The sequence below is a fragment of the Canis lupus genome, chromosome 29 (genome assembly GCF_048164855.1).
Source record: "Canis lupus baileyi chromosome 29, mCanLup2.hap1, whole genome shotgun sequence".
Taxonomy (NCBI): Eukaryota; Metazoa; Chordata; class Mammalia; order Carnivora; family Canidae; genus Canis; species Canis lupus.
Window position 1 is genome coordinate 39,499,402 of NC_132866.1, and position 16,385 is coordinate 39,515,786.

The following is a 16,385-nucleotide window of genomic DNA, read 5'->3' on the forward strand; positions in this document are numbered from 1 at the left end:
TTTTTTTCCCAAGTATGCAACAGTCTTCCAATAAAAGGGAATTTGATAAATAAGTTGCCATCTTAAAAGGCCAAAGAAAGTGATCCACTGTCTTATACCATACACAAAAATTAACTCAAAATAGATTAAAGACACGAAAACAAAGGCACCAAAAGCAAAAGTAAACAAGTGGGACTATATCAAACTAAAAAGGATTTGCACAGGAAGGAAAATATCGATGAAATGAAAAGGCAACCTACAGGATGGGAAAAATTTGCAAAACTGACATATCTGATAAGAGGTGAATATTCAAAATATATAAAGAACTCACACAACTCAATAGTAAAAAAACAACAACAAAAACAACCCAAACAATCCAATTAAAAAATGGGCAGATCTAAATTGACATTTTTCCAGGGACATACTTATGGGCAATGGGGTACATGACAAGGTGCTCAACATCACTAATCATCAGAAAAATTCAAATCAAAACTACGAGATATCACCTCACCTATTAAAAAAAAAAAAAAAAAGAGGGCAGCCCTGGTGGCTCAGCGGTTTAGCGCCACCTTCAGCCCAGAGCCTCCCTGCATAGAGCCTGCTTCTCCCTCTGCCTGTGTCTCTGCCTCTCTCTCTCTGTCTCTCATGAATAAATAAATAAAATCCTTTAAAAAAAAAAAAAAAAAAAACAAGAAAAAAGTGTTGGTGAGTATGTAGAGAAATGGGAACTCTTGTTCACTATTGGTTGGACTATAAACTGGTGCAGCCACTATGGAAAAAAGTATGGAGTTTCCTCAAAAACTAAAAATAGAGCCACCATATCCAGCAATTCCACATTTCAGTATTTATCTGAAGAAAATGTGAACCCTAATTCATAAAGATGTATCCACCCTGACATTCATTGTGTCACCAGATAGATCCTAAGACCTGACCTTTACTGCCCACCTGCTTATTATACTCACTGACCTTTGTCCACATTTTTCCTTAAGCTCTTCTTTCCACTTATCTTTTAATTCAGACAAATGAAAACCAAAGCACCCCTTCAAGCAATAGTGACTACCCAGACAAGACTTCCTGCTGGCCCAGACTGCCCAAATCACCCAAACCAGTTTGAGCATAACCCCTGACTCATACCTGCAGAGGCAGACCAGGGAATGACCTCAAGTACAGAATGACCCACAACTACCTTTACCTCATTCTAATATTAAAATTTCCACCCAAGGAGGAACACAAGCCTCATTTACCTAACATACAGTGTGTACAGAGACATGTTTCCTAAAGGCGCATGCACAACTTTATGCCTCCCTCTCTCTCTACCATGACAAGGCTTCCCTATCTAAATATTCATCCTAACCTTAAATAAAAGCCCATTTACCCTTGTCCAGGAGACAGGACTTTGGAAGATATTCCTTATTTGCTGGAAATAGTTTCCTTTGTCCAACAGCTTACCTGGTATAGTTTCTGTCAAGGGGCAAAGTCATGTTGATTTGGTTATAATTACAGCATTATTTATAATAGCCAAGATATGGAAACAACCTAAGTGTCCATTGATGGATGAATGAATAAAGAAATGGGATTTTATTATGCAACAATGTGGATGAATCCTAAGGGCATTACGCTAAATGAAATAAGGCAAACAGGAAAAGACAAATACCATATGACCTCACTTGTATGTGCAATCAAAAAAACAATGAGCTCATAGGTACAGAAAACAGATTAGATTGCCAGTAGCCAGAGATGGAGAGTGGTGTGGGTGGGCAAAATGTGTAAAAGAGGATAAAAAAAAGAAGAAAGTCAAAAAAGAAAAACCATATGATCATCTCAATAGCTGCCGGAAAGGATGTATAAAAATTACAAAATCGGGATCTCTGGGTGCCTGTCTCTGCCTCTCTCTCTCTCTCTCTCTCTGTGTGTGTGTGACTATCATAAATAAATAATTTTTAAAAAATTTACAAAATCTATTTTTTATTTTAAAAAAGCATAGTAAAACTAGGAAGATATAGGTAACTAGGAAGAACAGATACTTCCTTAATAGATTTTTTTCCAGGGCTAACAGAGCCCTTGATCTTTTAATTTCCCTTCTGGTCACCAAATGTGTGCATGTTTGGGTAGGAGTTTCCACTCACCAAGCAATTTCCTGATTCCAGACACCAGCTAGGTGTCCTACAGTTTAACTCAACTCTGATAGTTTCCACTTGGAGATAGCATCTGATCCTAAGGTTAGGGGGTTACGCCCACAAGACTCCCCCCCCACCCAATTCAAATGTCAATCTCAAATCTAGATTGTTATCTGTGCTTTTGACTACTGGGTATAAATTGGAGGTTCCCACCACCCTCTCTTCAGGTTTGATTGATTTGCTAGAGCACTGCCAGAACACAGGCAAATATTTAACCTACTGGATTACTGATTTTTTTTTTTTTTAACTTTTTTTTTTTTTTTTTTTTTTTTATGATAGGTACACAGTGAGAGAGAGAGAGAGGCAGAGACACAGGCAGAGGGAGAAGCAGGCTCCATGCACCGGGAGCCTGACGTGGGATTCGATCCTGGGTCTCCAGGATCGCGCCCTGGGCCAAAGGCAGGCGCCAAACCACTGCGCCACCCAGGGATCCCTGGATTACTGATTTATTATAAAAGGATATAATTCAGAATCTGCCAGATAGAAGAGATGCATATGGCAGGTATGTGAGGAAGGGCGTGGAGTTTTCATACCCTCCTCTCTGGGTGCCACTCTCCTAGCACCTCCCATTGTTCACCAACCCAGAAGCTTCAGAACCCCACCCTCCTGGGCTTTTATGGAAGCTTCATTATTACATAGGCATAGTTGATTAAGTCATGGCCATTAGTGATTGATCAACCTCCACCCCTTCCCTTCTGCTGAGATGAAGCCTCCAATAACCTCTAATAACAGGGATGGTTCCCCTAGCAATTAATCCCCACACTTAGAGGCTTTCAAATTCCCGTCATTAACATAAATATAGATGTAGTGGAAAGGGGCTTGTTATGAATAACAAAAGACACCTTCATTGCTCCTATCATTTAGGAAATCCCAAGGGTTTTAGGAACTCTGCTAGGAATGAGGATAAAGACCATATATATATTTCTTATAAATCACAGTATTACAGTGCCCCAAATGAGCAAAAGAAACTGCATCTTGTTACTTTGCACACATCAACTTAATTTTGATTTCAAGCCCCCATCCCACTGGGATGGCAGACAATTTCATCTCAGCTTTTTTGGGGAATTTTCTCCTGCTCGCCAGGGCATGCCTAGGTTTTAAGGATTACACAGAATCAAGATTTTGGAGGGGGTGCCCATGTGGTCTTCAGTCTCCTGTCTCCTCATGTTTCTGGGGAGACATTCATTGTCTCTGGTCATGTGGTCTCTTTGGATCTATAGCTGGTGCATGGGGTACAAAAGCCCCTGGTTCCAGGGGTCCCAAACAGACCAAGTTCGGCCAACTGCCACTGATAAAATCCACAGGCAGAGATGAACAATGGTGAAACAAGAAACAAGTTTATTTCAGCGAGGCCAACACCAGGAAGACAGCAGACTAGTGTCTCTAAGACTATCTCCAAAGTGCCGAGTATACTTCAGGTTTATATAAGGGAAATATGGGACAAAGGTTGGTGGGTACATGCAGCTGGCCCATCTGAGTTCAAGTTGATCAGGTTGCCTTGGAGTCAATCAAGCAGGATCTTGCTGGCTCGGGGCAGTCCTTATTGCTTGTGTGAGTAGTTTCAGTTAGCATCGGGGATGCTTTGCCCACAAGGTTTTTTGTCTGAGCTAAGAGATAAGCTGAAGAGAACTCAATGAATTAGAAAGTACTTGACTGAGGTCAAAATGAAGTTAGCTGGAGTCCTCTTTTAATACTTCATTATTTTTACAGCTGAATAATATTCCATTGTATGGATAGATCATATTTTGTTTATCCATTCATTTTTATGTACATTTGGCTTGTTTTTACCTATCTTTTTTTTCCTATTGGCTGTTGTGAATAATGCTACTATAAACATTAATGTATAAGTACATATTTGAGTACCTGTTTTCAGTGCTCTTGGGTATATACCTACGAGTGGAATTGCTAAGTTAAATAGTAACTCTGTCTTTGTTTTTTTTTTTAAAGATTTTTCTTGGGATCCCTGGGTGGCGCAGCGGTTGGTGCCTGCCTTTGTCCCAGGGTGCGATCCTGGAGACCCGGGATCCGGTCCCACATCGGGCTCCCGGTGCATGGAGCCTGCTTCTCCCTCTGCCTGTGTCTCTGCCTCTCTCTCTCTCTGTGACTATCATAAGAATTTTTTTTTAATTTTTATCTATTTATGATAGTCACACACACACAGAGAGGCAGAGGAAGAAGCAAGCTCCATGCACAGGGAGCCCGACATGGGATTCGATCCCGGTTTTCCAGGATCGCGCCCTGGGTGAAAGGCAGGCACTAAACCGCTGCGCCACCCAGGGATCCCTCTCTGTGACTATCATAAAAAAAATTTTTTTTAATTTTTTTCTTATTTATTTATTAACAGAGACACAGAGAGAGAGGCAGAGACACAGGCAGAGGGAGAAGCGGGATCCATGCACCAGGAGCCCGATGTGGGACCCGATCCCGGGTCTCCAGGATCACACCCCGGGCCGCAGGCGGCCCTAAACCGCTGTGCCACTGGGGCTGCCCTGTCTTTCACTTTTTAAGGAACTTCATTCAGTTTCTATATCTCTTTATTCTTGGCAGCACTTGCTTTGATCTGTCTTTTTGTTAGCCCAGGGCGTGATCCTGGAGACCCGGGATCGAATCCCACGTCGGGCTCCCAGTGCATGGAGCCTGCTTCTCCCTCTGCCTGTGTCTCTGCCTCTCTCTCTCTCTCTCTCTGTGACTATCATAAATTTAAAAAAAAAAAATTGATCTGTCTTTTTGATTAGAGCCATCCTAATGAGTATAAAGTGGTATCTCACTGTGGTTTGATTTACATTTCCTTAATGACTAAAGATGTTGAGCATCTTGTCAGGTACTTATTGACCATCACAGAGGACTCTTTTTAAAATTTTTAATTTTGATTTAGTTTCACATTCACAGAAAAGTTCCAGAATAGTTGAAAAAAGTCCTGTAGACCCTTCACCCAGAATCACCAACGGTTAACATTATGTCACATACAAGTTACCATTTCCTGTCTCTATCTGAACGATCTGAAAGTAACGTGTATTCATCGTGTCCCTATATCCATGGATAGTTGTGGGAACTTCCTGAGAACAATGGCTTTTTTCTTAAATTTAACCTCAATACATTTATCAAAACCCTGAAACTTTTTAAAACTTTTTTTTATTTTTTAGGTTTTTATTTATTCATGAGAGACACAGAAAGAGAGAGAGAGAGAGAGGCAGAGACACAGGCAGAAGGAGAAGCAGGCTCCACGCAGGGAGCCTGACGCGGGACTTGTCCCGGGTCTCCAGGATCATGCCCTGGGCCAAAGGCAGCACTAAACCGCTGAGCTACTTGGGCTGCCCCTGAAACTTTTTTTTAAAGATTTTATTTTAAAGTAATCTCTACACCCTACATGGGGCCCAAATTTACTACGCTGAGATCAAGAGTAGTAAATTTGTAGCTCAGGCTACACCAACTGAGCTAGCTAGGTACCCCAAAATCCTGAAAATTTAACATAAATAAAATAATTATCTGGTCCACTCTATATTTGAACTTCACCAATTGTCCAGATATTCTAGATTTGAGTCCAGGATCCAATCTAGGGTAATATTTATTTAGTTACCTTTAATCTGGAACAGCTCCTCCACCTTTCTTCATCTTTCATGGCCTTGATATTTTGAAGAGTATGGGCCAGCTATTGTGTAGAACATGTTCACATGAGGTTTCCTTGTAATGAGATAAAGATATGCAGTTTTGGCAGGAATTCCACAAAAGAATGTCCTCAAGGCATCATAGGAGGAGGCTCATTTTAACCCTGATGTTGGCAATTAGATTTGATTCTATGGTTAGGTAGTATCACTTAGTCTCAATAGAAATTGCTCTTTTTTCTTCTGTGATTAATAAGCAATCTGGAAGACTTAATTACTTTGAGTTAATGTAATATTCTGTTGCTCATCAAATTTCCATTCACTAGTTTCAACATCCTGTGTCTGTATAAAAAAAAATCAGTTCTGAGGGGCACCTCAGTGGCTCAGTTAGTTAAGCATCTGACTCTTGATTTAGGCTCAGGTCATGATCTCAGAGTCATTAGATGAAGGACAGAGTAGGGCTTTGTGTTCAGCGGGGAGTTTGCTTCTCTCTCTCTCCCACTGCCTTCCCTCTTTCCTCTTGTATACTCTCTCTCTCTCTCCAAAATAAATAAATAAATATTTTAAAAAAATAAGTTCAGAGATATAATTTATATACAGTAAAATTCACCTATTTTGAGTGGTCAGTTGGATGACAAATGAGTAGTCATATAGCCACTACAATAAAAATTTAGAACATGAATGTCAAAGGGACTCTTCTTAATACTGTGAGACAATAGATATAAACCCAGATGTGGGGATCCCTGGGTGGCGCAGCGGTTTGGCGCCTGCCTTTGGCCCAGGGCGCGATCCTGGAGACCTGGGATCGAATCCCACGTCGGGCTCCCGGTGCATGGAGCCTGCTTCTCCCTCTGCCTGTGCCTCTGCCTCTCTCTCTCTCTCTCTCTGTGAGACTATCATAAATAAATAAAAATTTATATAAAAAAAAAACCCAGATGTGTTCTGTCCTGATCTTAAAGAACCTTGAATTTCTTTTCTGAACCAGGCCTGACCCTCAAGATCATCGTCTTGGTAGGAACTCAAAACACTTTGTCCTTAACATTATAGGTGGGAAGCTACAAGGCAGCAGGTCATACAGAGCATGAAAACATATTGGAAATGTTTCCAAAAATATCCCTCCATTCAGTAGGAGTTTTGTTTGTCTTCATTGCAAGGCTCTTGCAGGCCCAATGTCCTCTCAGAGGACACAAAGGCACTTTTAGATGTGTTCCCTCACTGCCCTGAGAGCCCAGGAGACAGAGCTGTTGTTGCTCCAAAATGCCACTGTCACCATGTACAGTGGTGTGGGGACGCTTGAAGACCTGGCTTGCTCTCCTTGGGCCCCACAAGAATTGAGTACAACTTTCCTTTCCTGCTCAAAGACCTGTCCCACTTACCTTGAGGCTCTATGGCCCACACCCTTTCCTAAGGCTGCCTATTCTGGGTGGGATAATGGGTAGAACAAGAGCTCCCTTTCAGGGATGCCCATCAGTGACTCAATCAATTGCTCCCTTCTCCAACTCTCTCTTTTCCTAGGCCTAAGAGATCTTCATCTAGTCTGCCTGGTTTTAGGTATTTTTCTATGCCTAGTGTTCAGGCTAAGAATTGGATTTGTTAATGCCACCAAAGCCTTTTTCTCCTAAAGCTATCATCTCTGCCATAGGCTGTGAAAGTCCATTTTGAAATTAACAGTTGAACGTTGAGTCACTTCCTTCTGAATTACTGTAGGAAGTACCCTACACTCAGCCTTGGTGTACCAGGGAGTAGAGTAGGGTGGGAGGAAGGGACAAGCCTTATTGGCTAGGATTTGTCCATACCATCCCATTATTGTGCAGTTGATTTGAGGGAAATAGACACAGGACTTCCTGTTTATTTTAAATATTTTCATTTTTATCTACATTAATCCCTCCTCCTTTTAACTTCAGGACAAACCGAATAAGGAAATTTTTTAAGACTTTTTTTTTTTAAGGCTTTATTTATTTATTTATTCATGAGAGACACCGAAAGAGAGGCAGAAACATAGGCAGAGGGAGAAGCAGGCTCCATGCAGAAAGCCCAATGTAGGACTCGATCTTGGAACCCTGGGATCACGCCCTGAGCCAAAGGCAGATGCTCAACCACTGAGCCACCCAGGTGCCCCAGGAAATCTCACTATTTACTATTTATTTTTCTTTTCTGGTAGTATAGCAGGTGGGAAGGGAGATAAAGGTAAGTGAAGATGACTGGGGAAAGCAATAGGGATTATTGTTTTTTAAAGATTTTATTTATTTATTTATTTATTTGTTTATTTATTCATTAAGAGAGAGCGAGAGAGAGGCAGAGACACAGGCAGAGGGAGAAGCAGGCTCCATGCAGGAAGCCCGATGTGGGACTCGATCCCGGGTCTCCAGGACCACACCCCGGGCTGTAGGTGGCGCTAAACCGCTGGGCCACCAGGGCTACCCTAAAGATTTTATTTATTTACTCAGGAGAGATACAGGCTCCATGCAGGGAGCCCGACGTGGGACTCGATCCCGGGTCTCCAGGATCAGGCCCTGGGCTGAAGGCAACGCTAAACCACTGAGCCACCCGGGCTGCCCAGCAATAGGTATTAGATTCTGTAATGGGATGTGAGCATGGACTTTGTGGAACAGAGAACATGAGCCTGAAGGGAGAGGTGCCTTGCCAAGCAGTTGGGAAGATAGCACATGTGCTGACCAACCAGTGTGCACAGTTAACTGAGGAGGAAAGGGGACCATGTCCTCAAATATCATCTCAACCTAAGTGTGTTTACTGTGCAATAAATATGTTTATAAATACATAACAGATCTAATACCATTTTCACTTCCCCTAGAATTTTATGGATAGTGTACTTATTGCTAATTACTTCAACCATGAGTGGAACTTAACAATGAACTTACTGTTTTCTTTTCTGTTATATTAGTCTGCTTGGGCGGCCATTAAAAAAAATACCATAGGGATCCCTGGGTGGCGCAGCGGTTTGGCGCCTGCCTTTGGCCCAGGGCGCGATCCTGGTAGACCCGGGATCGAATCCCACATCGGGCTCCCGGTGCATGGAGCCTGCTTCTCCCTCTGCCTGTGTCTCTGCGCCTCTCTCTCTCTCTGTGACTATCATAAATAAATAAAAATTAAAAATAAATAAATAAATAAATAAATAAATAAATAAAATACCATAAACTGGTGGCTTAAACAATGAAACTTTATTTCTCACAGTTCTGGAGGCTAAGAAGTTCAAGATCAAGGTGCTGGCAGGGTGGATTCTATTTCTGTAAGGGAGCAAGAATTCCTGTCCTCTTCAAAGGTCATTCTAGCTGGACTAAGAATCAAATTGATGCAAAGCAGATTAACAAGAGAAAACAAAATTTAACAGCATATTTGTAGCAAATCTACATAGACATGGAAATTCCAAAGATAGGCAAAATGAGGTATATATATATCATTCTGAACTAAGGAGAATGGGGTAGGGGTCTAGGACTTAAGAGAAAAAGAACACAATTTACAGGACAGTAAGAAGAAGAGCAGATGTTTGATAATTAGTTGTTTGGTCTGCTATACAGAAGGATCACTTGATAAAATTTATCTTTGCTAATAACCCCTATTCTAATAGGAAGGAAAGATCCAATTTAGATTCTTCTACATGATTAAGGGAGGAGCAAAATTTTCTCGTGAGCCCACAGGGTCTCAAATGCCTTCAGCTCAAAATAATCCAAGTGCCAAAATGTCCCATCTTGGGGAAGCCTGCCCTTGGCCCCCACAATTCCAAAGCCTCTTCCTTCAGCTTGCAGACAGCAGCCTTTTTGATGTGTGCTCACACGACCTCTTTGTGAGCTTTTTCAAAGAGAGGGGAACTCTCTGGTGTTTCTGTAAAGACATCAATCCCATCTTGGAATTCCCATCCTCATGACTTAATTTAATTTTAATTACTTCCATAAAGGCCCTATCTCCAAATATAATTACATTTAGGGATAGGAGTTTAGTATATATTGGAGGGGAAGAGGAGGCACATTCAATTCATAGCACTTGTCTAAAACGAGTCCTTTTTGTTTTCCAATAGGATACCCTCCCCCAGCTATGATTTCCCAGTATTTGCAAAAAGGTGTGGCCATGTGTAGCCCTCCTACTATTGGAGTTTACAAAAAGCTTTAAGAAATCTGGGATCCCTGGGTGGCTCAGCGGTTTGGCACCTGCCTTTGGCCCAGGGCGCGATCCTGGAGTCCCGGGATCGAGTCCCGCGTCAGGCTCTGGGCATGGAGCCTGCTTCTCTCTCCTGTGTCTCTGCCTTTCTCTCTCTTTCTCTATCATAAATAAATAAAATCTTTAAAAAAAAAAATCTAAACTGCTTTTGGGCATCTCAATAGCAAAAGACAGTGGGAAGAAGCTTTAGTTATATCTTGACACAGTTTTCTCCCTCTCATTTCTAGTGCCCTAGACCCTTCCATAGATACCAGTATTCTCCAAAAAAAGTTCTGCATAAGGAACTTTGTTGGAAAGACAGAAGACAGCATTTATTTATTTTCTTTTAAAGTAGGCTCCATGTCCAGTGTGGGGCTCAAACTCATGATCCTAAGGTCAAGAGTCATATGCTCTACTTGACTGAGCTGTGCCCCCCAGAAGGCAGCATTTAAACTACAAGTCCTATTATCCCATTTTTAAAAATACTGTTTATTAACAGTCTTAAAAGCATAGAAATACACAAAAGTATTTAGTCCCAAATCCCACTTTCCAATAGTCTATCTATATATTTATTTAAAGATTTTATTTTTATTTATTCATGAGAGATGCACAGAGAGGGAGAGAGAGAGGCGGATACATAGGCAGAGGGGGAGAAGCAGGCTCCACGCAGGGAGCCAGATGTGGGACTCGATCCCGGGACTCCAAGATCATGCCCTGGGCCCGAAGGCAGGCACTAAACCGCTGAGCCACCCAGGCGTCCCTATATATATATATTTTAAATAATCTCTACACCCACCATGGGGCTCAAACTGATGACCCTGAGATCAAAAGTCACATGCTCTACTGACTGAGCCAGCCAGGTGTCCCCAATTTTGGTATTTTTAAAAAGTAATATATATAAGATATTCAAAAATTTTAGATAGTACAGAAAGTATAAAATGAAAAGTAAACCCTCCATCCCTCACTGTTCCAACCCTTCACCCCAACAGTAACTTATTAATATTCACTGATTGATTGATTTAAAATACTTGTTGAGGGGCACCTGGATGGCTTCTTGGTTGATTGGCTGCCTTTGGCTCAGGTTGTGATCCCCAGGGTCCTGGAATCAAATGCTGCATCAGAATCCCCACAGGAAGCCTGTTTCTCCCTCTGCCTATGTTTCTCTGTGTGTGTGCCTCTCATGAATAAATAAATAAATAAATAAAATATTTTTAAAAAAGATTTTAAATGAATGAATGAATAAATAAATAAATAAATAAATAAATAAATAAATAAAATGCTTGTTGAGGGGCACCTGGGTGGCTCAGTCAGTTAAGTGTCAGATTCTTGATTTCAGCTGGGGTCGTGATCTCAGAGTCGTGGGATGGAGCCCCAAGTCAGGCTCCACACTCAGCTTAAGATTCTCTCACTTGGGCAGCCCTGGTGGCTCAGTGGTTTCGTGCTGCCTTTGGCCCAGGCAGTGATCCTGGAGACCCTGGATCAAGTCCCATGTTGGGCTCCCTGCATGGAGCCTGCTTCTCTCTCTGCCTATCTCTCTCTCTCTCTCTCTCATGAATAAGTAAGTAAAATCTTTTTTTAAAAAAAGGATTCTCTCTCTGCACCCCCCCACCCCCCACTCTCTCTCAAATAAATAAATCTTTTTTAGAAAGATTTTATGGGCAGCCCGGTGGCTCAGCGGTTTAGCGCCTCCTTCAGTCCAGGGCCTGATCCTGGAGACGGGATGGAGTCCCACGTCGGGCTCCCTGCATGGAGCCTGCTTCTCCCTCTGCCTATGTCTCTACCTCTCTCTCTCTCTCTCTCTCTCTCTCTCTCTCTCTTTCTCTGTGTGTGTCTCTCATGAATAAATGAATAAAATCTTTAAAAAATATATTTTATTTATTCATGAGCAAGAGAAAGCATAAGCAAGGGGAGGGGCAGAGGGAGAAGCAGGCTCCCCACCGAGTGGGGATCCCTACTTGGGGCTCAGTATTTTTTAAAAAATAATTGTTGAGGACCTGCTTTGTGCTGAGTACTGTTCTGGGTGCTGGGATTACAGTGGTGAGCAAGATATGTCAAGTTTTTACTTCATGGCACTTGCACTTCAGTGAACAAAGTAGGCAATAGACAAATACATAAAATAGTATCAGGTAATGGTAAATATTGTGACTAAAAAGCAGTGTGGAAGAAAGGAGAGCGTTCCAAGCAGAGGACCATTCTGAACTATGATCTGCAGTGATGGTGCGAGGCTTTGAATATCTGGGGGAAGAGCATTCTAGAAAGAGAGAGCATAAGAACACAATCTAGGGGTGGGAGTTCTCTTCCTGGACTAGCACAGTGTCCACCATCCCTATTATCTTTGGAAACTGTGCTGAGTGACAGCAGGCATTTATCATCACATTCACCCAGTTCCTTCGTATGGTAAAAACTGAAAATTAGTAAAGGAAAACCTCACTATAATGGAGCCAGGAGACCAGAAGGGGGAGCTCTCCAGCCCTACCACTCTGCATCAATTACTGGAAAATATTGCCAATCCAGACCCCCGCAAAATTGTCAACAAGAAAGAATTATCAGTTACAAGCACCAGTGGAAAAAACATACCTCACATCTTCTACTTCAGCAAGAAAGCCAAGGAGAAACCATCATCACCCTGTACTCTTGCTTTTCTTCTTCTTCTTCTTCTTCTTCTTCTTCTTCTTCTTCTTCTTCTTTTTTAAGATTTTATTTATTTATTCACGAGAAACACACAGAGAGAGAGACAGAGACACAGGCAGGAGAAGCAGGCTCCATGCAGGAAGCCCAATGTGGGACTTGATCCCAGGACTCCAGGACCATGCCCTGAGCCAAAGGCAGATGCTTAACTGCTGAGCCACCCGGGTGTCCCTTTTGCTTTTCTTCAATGGACTTTCCTTTAAAACAACCCCTCCCAACTCCTCTTCCTTCTCCATAAAATAACATTCCTTTCCTTTGTTGGACTAGCGTATGGTTTTTGCCAAAGCTTGCTTATCCCAAGTTGCAATTTTAATAAACCTGTCTTTGCTGGTAAAATAACTTTATTTTTAAGGTCATCAAAAATGTATTTGTTATACATATGACTCTGTCAAAATTGAGATAAAGTGAAATAGACTAGAGATGATATGCATTTCAAGAAAAATGAGAGAAAGATACAAATTTGCCTGGGGAAGTGGTCTCTTCTTCACTTGTTATGTTGCCTGTCTGGCTCCTGTAAGCATTTGAGCTTGCTGCCTCAATAGAGAGCTGATTCCCTCATTTGCCAAAGAGAAATCTGAAAGTAAAATAGCGCTCCAGGGCAGCCCGGATGGCTCAGCAGTTTAGCACCGCCTTCAGCCCCGGGGCCTGATCTTGGAAACCTGGGACTGAGTCCCACGTTGGGCTCCCCACATGGAGCCTGCTTCTCCCTCTGCCTGTGTCTCTACCCCTCTCTCTCTGTGTATCTCATGAATAAATAAATAAAATCTTAAAAAAAAAAAAAGTAAAATAGCACTCCAACCCGGAGTTCAAGCTTCTGCATGCCCCGCTTACTGACCTAAGTCTCTTGGTCTATAGCAAAACTAACCTACTTTCCTTGAGATTTGCAGGCCACTGTCCTTGAGGAGTGAAGGCCCTTCCCAGAAGGTAAAGCCTGACCACCTTGGAAAACAGCTGCCACTGATGCTGGCGGGTCTGATCAGGGTCATGTCCACATAGGACGAACTGCCGGGGCACTGTTTGTCCTGCATGGAGGCCCTCACCCCTCTTCCCCATTTCCTGTACCTTCCCCTTTAAGAACCTCAGCTTCTCCTAGATGGGGAAGATGGTCTTGGAGATGTCAGTCCACTATCTTCCCAGGTTGCCAGCTTCCTGAATAAAGCAGCCTTTCCTTTCCCAATATCATATATCTCTTGAGTATTGATTTTCAAATGACAAACAGCAGAGCCTGAGTTCAGAACCCATTCTCTGCCTGGTAACAAGACGTGGGGAGGGCAGGCAACTTGGCTAGGTCTCACATGGATATAGCAATACTCTCCTTTTTTTTTACCTTGTCCACCATGGCAAAGATCAGTAACTGTGTAACAGGCATTTATTTCCCCAGTGAACACCTATTAAAGGAGGGTGGTTTGAAAAACAGGTGAGCTGTGTCCTAAGTCATCCTAAGTCATTAGGCTGGTTAGCGTCTGTTGGAATTCCCTAATGCCAAAGGTCATGGGAGGTTCACACACATTGTCAAGGAAGGACGATGGGAGAGAAGGAGGGTGGTGGATGGACAGCCTGGCCTGAAGGCCCCATCCGCGTGGCAGTGCCATCCTGGAGCTCCAGCTCGAGCACCAGGTGCTTTCGTTCTTTTCACTTGATTCCAGCTGTTGCAAGCCCTCCAAGTAGGTGTGTGCAGGATGCAGTGCCAGGCTATAGAAGGAGCAGAGGCTTTGAGTCAACAGGCCTGGATGTTCTAAACACTTGAAAAATGCTGCCTCTTTTTTACCACCTGAAAAACCTAGAGAGATTTCTTCATCCTTCTAAACCTCAATCATCCCAACAACAAAATGGAAGTGAAAATGCCTGTTTTACTGTGTTGCAATGAAAACTCAGAGAGGTGATGCGTGCGGGTGGTTGTCAGAGGCCTGATGTGTTGGTTCTGCTCTGCACCTACCTCTTAGCCCTCTATGGACAGCACTACTCACAGGGAAACTGGGAAAGCTACTGGTGACTTTCTTCTCTCTGTGTGCTAGTGGCCACATATGCTTTGCAGGTAGGTGTTCTTTGACAAAAGAGGATCAGGGCTGGTGATCCTGGCATGCGTCCCTTCAGATGTACTGGTGGATAAAAGGCCACTTCCCTAAGACCCTGGAGGGGCTCCACTCACCAGGCACAGTATCTTGGTCCCTCCACACCTCACCAGACACAGAAAAGGAAGAGGTAACACCTGGCACAGCAGGGTCCCCCACACAGACTACTGGCAACTGCACTGATAGGTTACTGGTTGAGTAATGCTGGTTGTTCAACATTTTGAATAGCACCCCAGAAAGAAGGAACAAACTTCCCTGTCACCAAAGCCTTATTGTCCCCACCTTATCTTCAGAAGAAGGCAAGCACCAACTTCACAAAGGGTGCTGTGTTTGGGACAACACCACTCAGAAGTCAGGGAGGCAGTGGCTCCTAGGGTCTTTGTGTAGTTGCTCTAAACTGTAAACACATGATCCTTGACTAAATAGCCTTTAATGCACTTGACAAACAAGACTTCTGAGGCTCCCAGCGAATGCCTGGGGCACCCTCTTGTCTGGAACAAAGCCTGGTTTCTCAGACTTTTTTGCTTTAGCTCCACCTCTTTGCTTCAGAGTTTTATCTGTTGTTTTCACACTCCTCTGGTAAGCTTTCTAATTGCCTTGGCGGGAGGAGGGATCATTTACCACCAGTCTTTTTGGTTTCAGGCTTGTTAGCTTCACACAGTTCTTCTGACAGTTACCCACAGTAGACATGGCTCAGGGCATTTAGTGTCCCCCAGAAACCCACACTAGTGACAGTTTTCACTGTTCTTCCAGTGGATTCACACTCATACTGTGAAGTTTCCCGTGGAACTGCAGAATCTCCGTCCCACTGCTACCCTTGCCCAGTGTAGAGAGGGGTTCACCCTACAGTATTCCTGATACTATAAAACGCCCTCTGTTGCATCTTTGGGCACAAAGAAGTGAATTTGCCTTATTATCTTATAGAAGTAAATGGAAGTATTCATTTTGCATAAATTACTCCATGGAATAGGGTTGGCCTCCATCTTTCTGGTTTCTGGAGAGTGAAAGCTATAAGGCCTGAACACAATCTCAGTGTTCTAAATCCAGAAGCCTCTTCACCTCTGGACTGAACACTTGAAACCACAACATTTCCTTTTGCTGGTACTCATATGAGTTAATTTTTCTAACACAGCTGACAAGATCTTAACTAATGCAGAAATTGGTCTTGCCATGGGATATCGCCACAGACTCCAAAATGAAAAACTGACAGGGTCAGGTGGACCTTCAGAGAAGATTATTATTTCCTGGCTGGGAGCTCCACAATTCTCACATACTGGATATTTTTCCATCTGCCCCTTCAAGCCCACTTGTCACAAGGGAGGCTAGAGAAAATCCCTTGGAAGATGTGTAGGAGTAGGATGCCTGGGTGGCTCAGTGGTTGAGCATCTGCCTTTGGCTCTGGGTGTGATCCCGTGGTCCCGGGATCAAGTTCCACCATCGAGCTCCCTGCATGGAGCCTGTTTCTCCCTCTGCCTCTGTCTCTGCCTCTCTCTGTGTGTCTCTCATGAATAAATAAATAAAATCTTAAAAAAAAAAAAAAAGGAAGATATGTAGGAGTGAATGGGATCCAAATAGCACATCTGGTAGAGCAAGGGACCTGGAGAGAAAGCTGAAGGAATAGATGGGTGGGGCGGTTCTCATGTCTGGTCTCTGTGAGATAAGTGAGGTTATCTGCTAGTGTAAAGGAAGCACGAGTGGATGGGAAGTTTAAGAGA

At 43.0% G+C, this 16,385-nt stretch overlaps 1 protein-coding gene and 1 long non-coding RNA gene across 5 annotated transcripts in view; both read left to right on the forward strand.

Annotated features, from left to right (window-relative positions):
* Window positions 1–16,385, forward strand: part of NCOA4 (nuclear receptor coactivator 4) — a 68,347-nt gene that overhangs the window by 10,202 nt on the left and 41,760 nt on the right. The window lies entirely within an intron of this gene.
* Window positions 1,009–13,709, forward strand: LOC140621224 (uncharacterized). The gene is made up of 2 exons (XR_012020960.1): window positions 1,009–1,143; window positions 13,486–13,709. It is a non-coding gene; the product is annotated as an uncharacterized lncRNA (long non-coding RNA).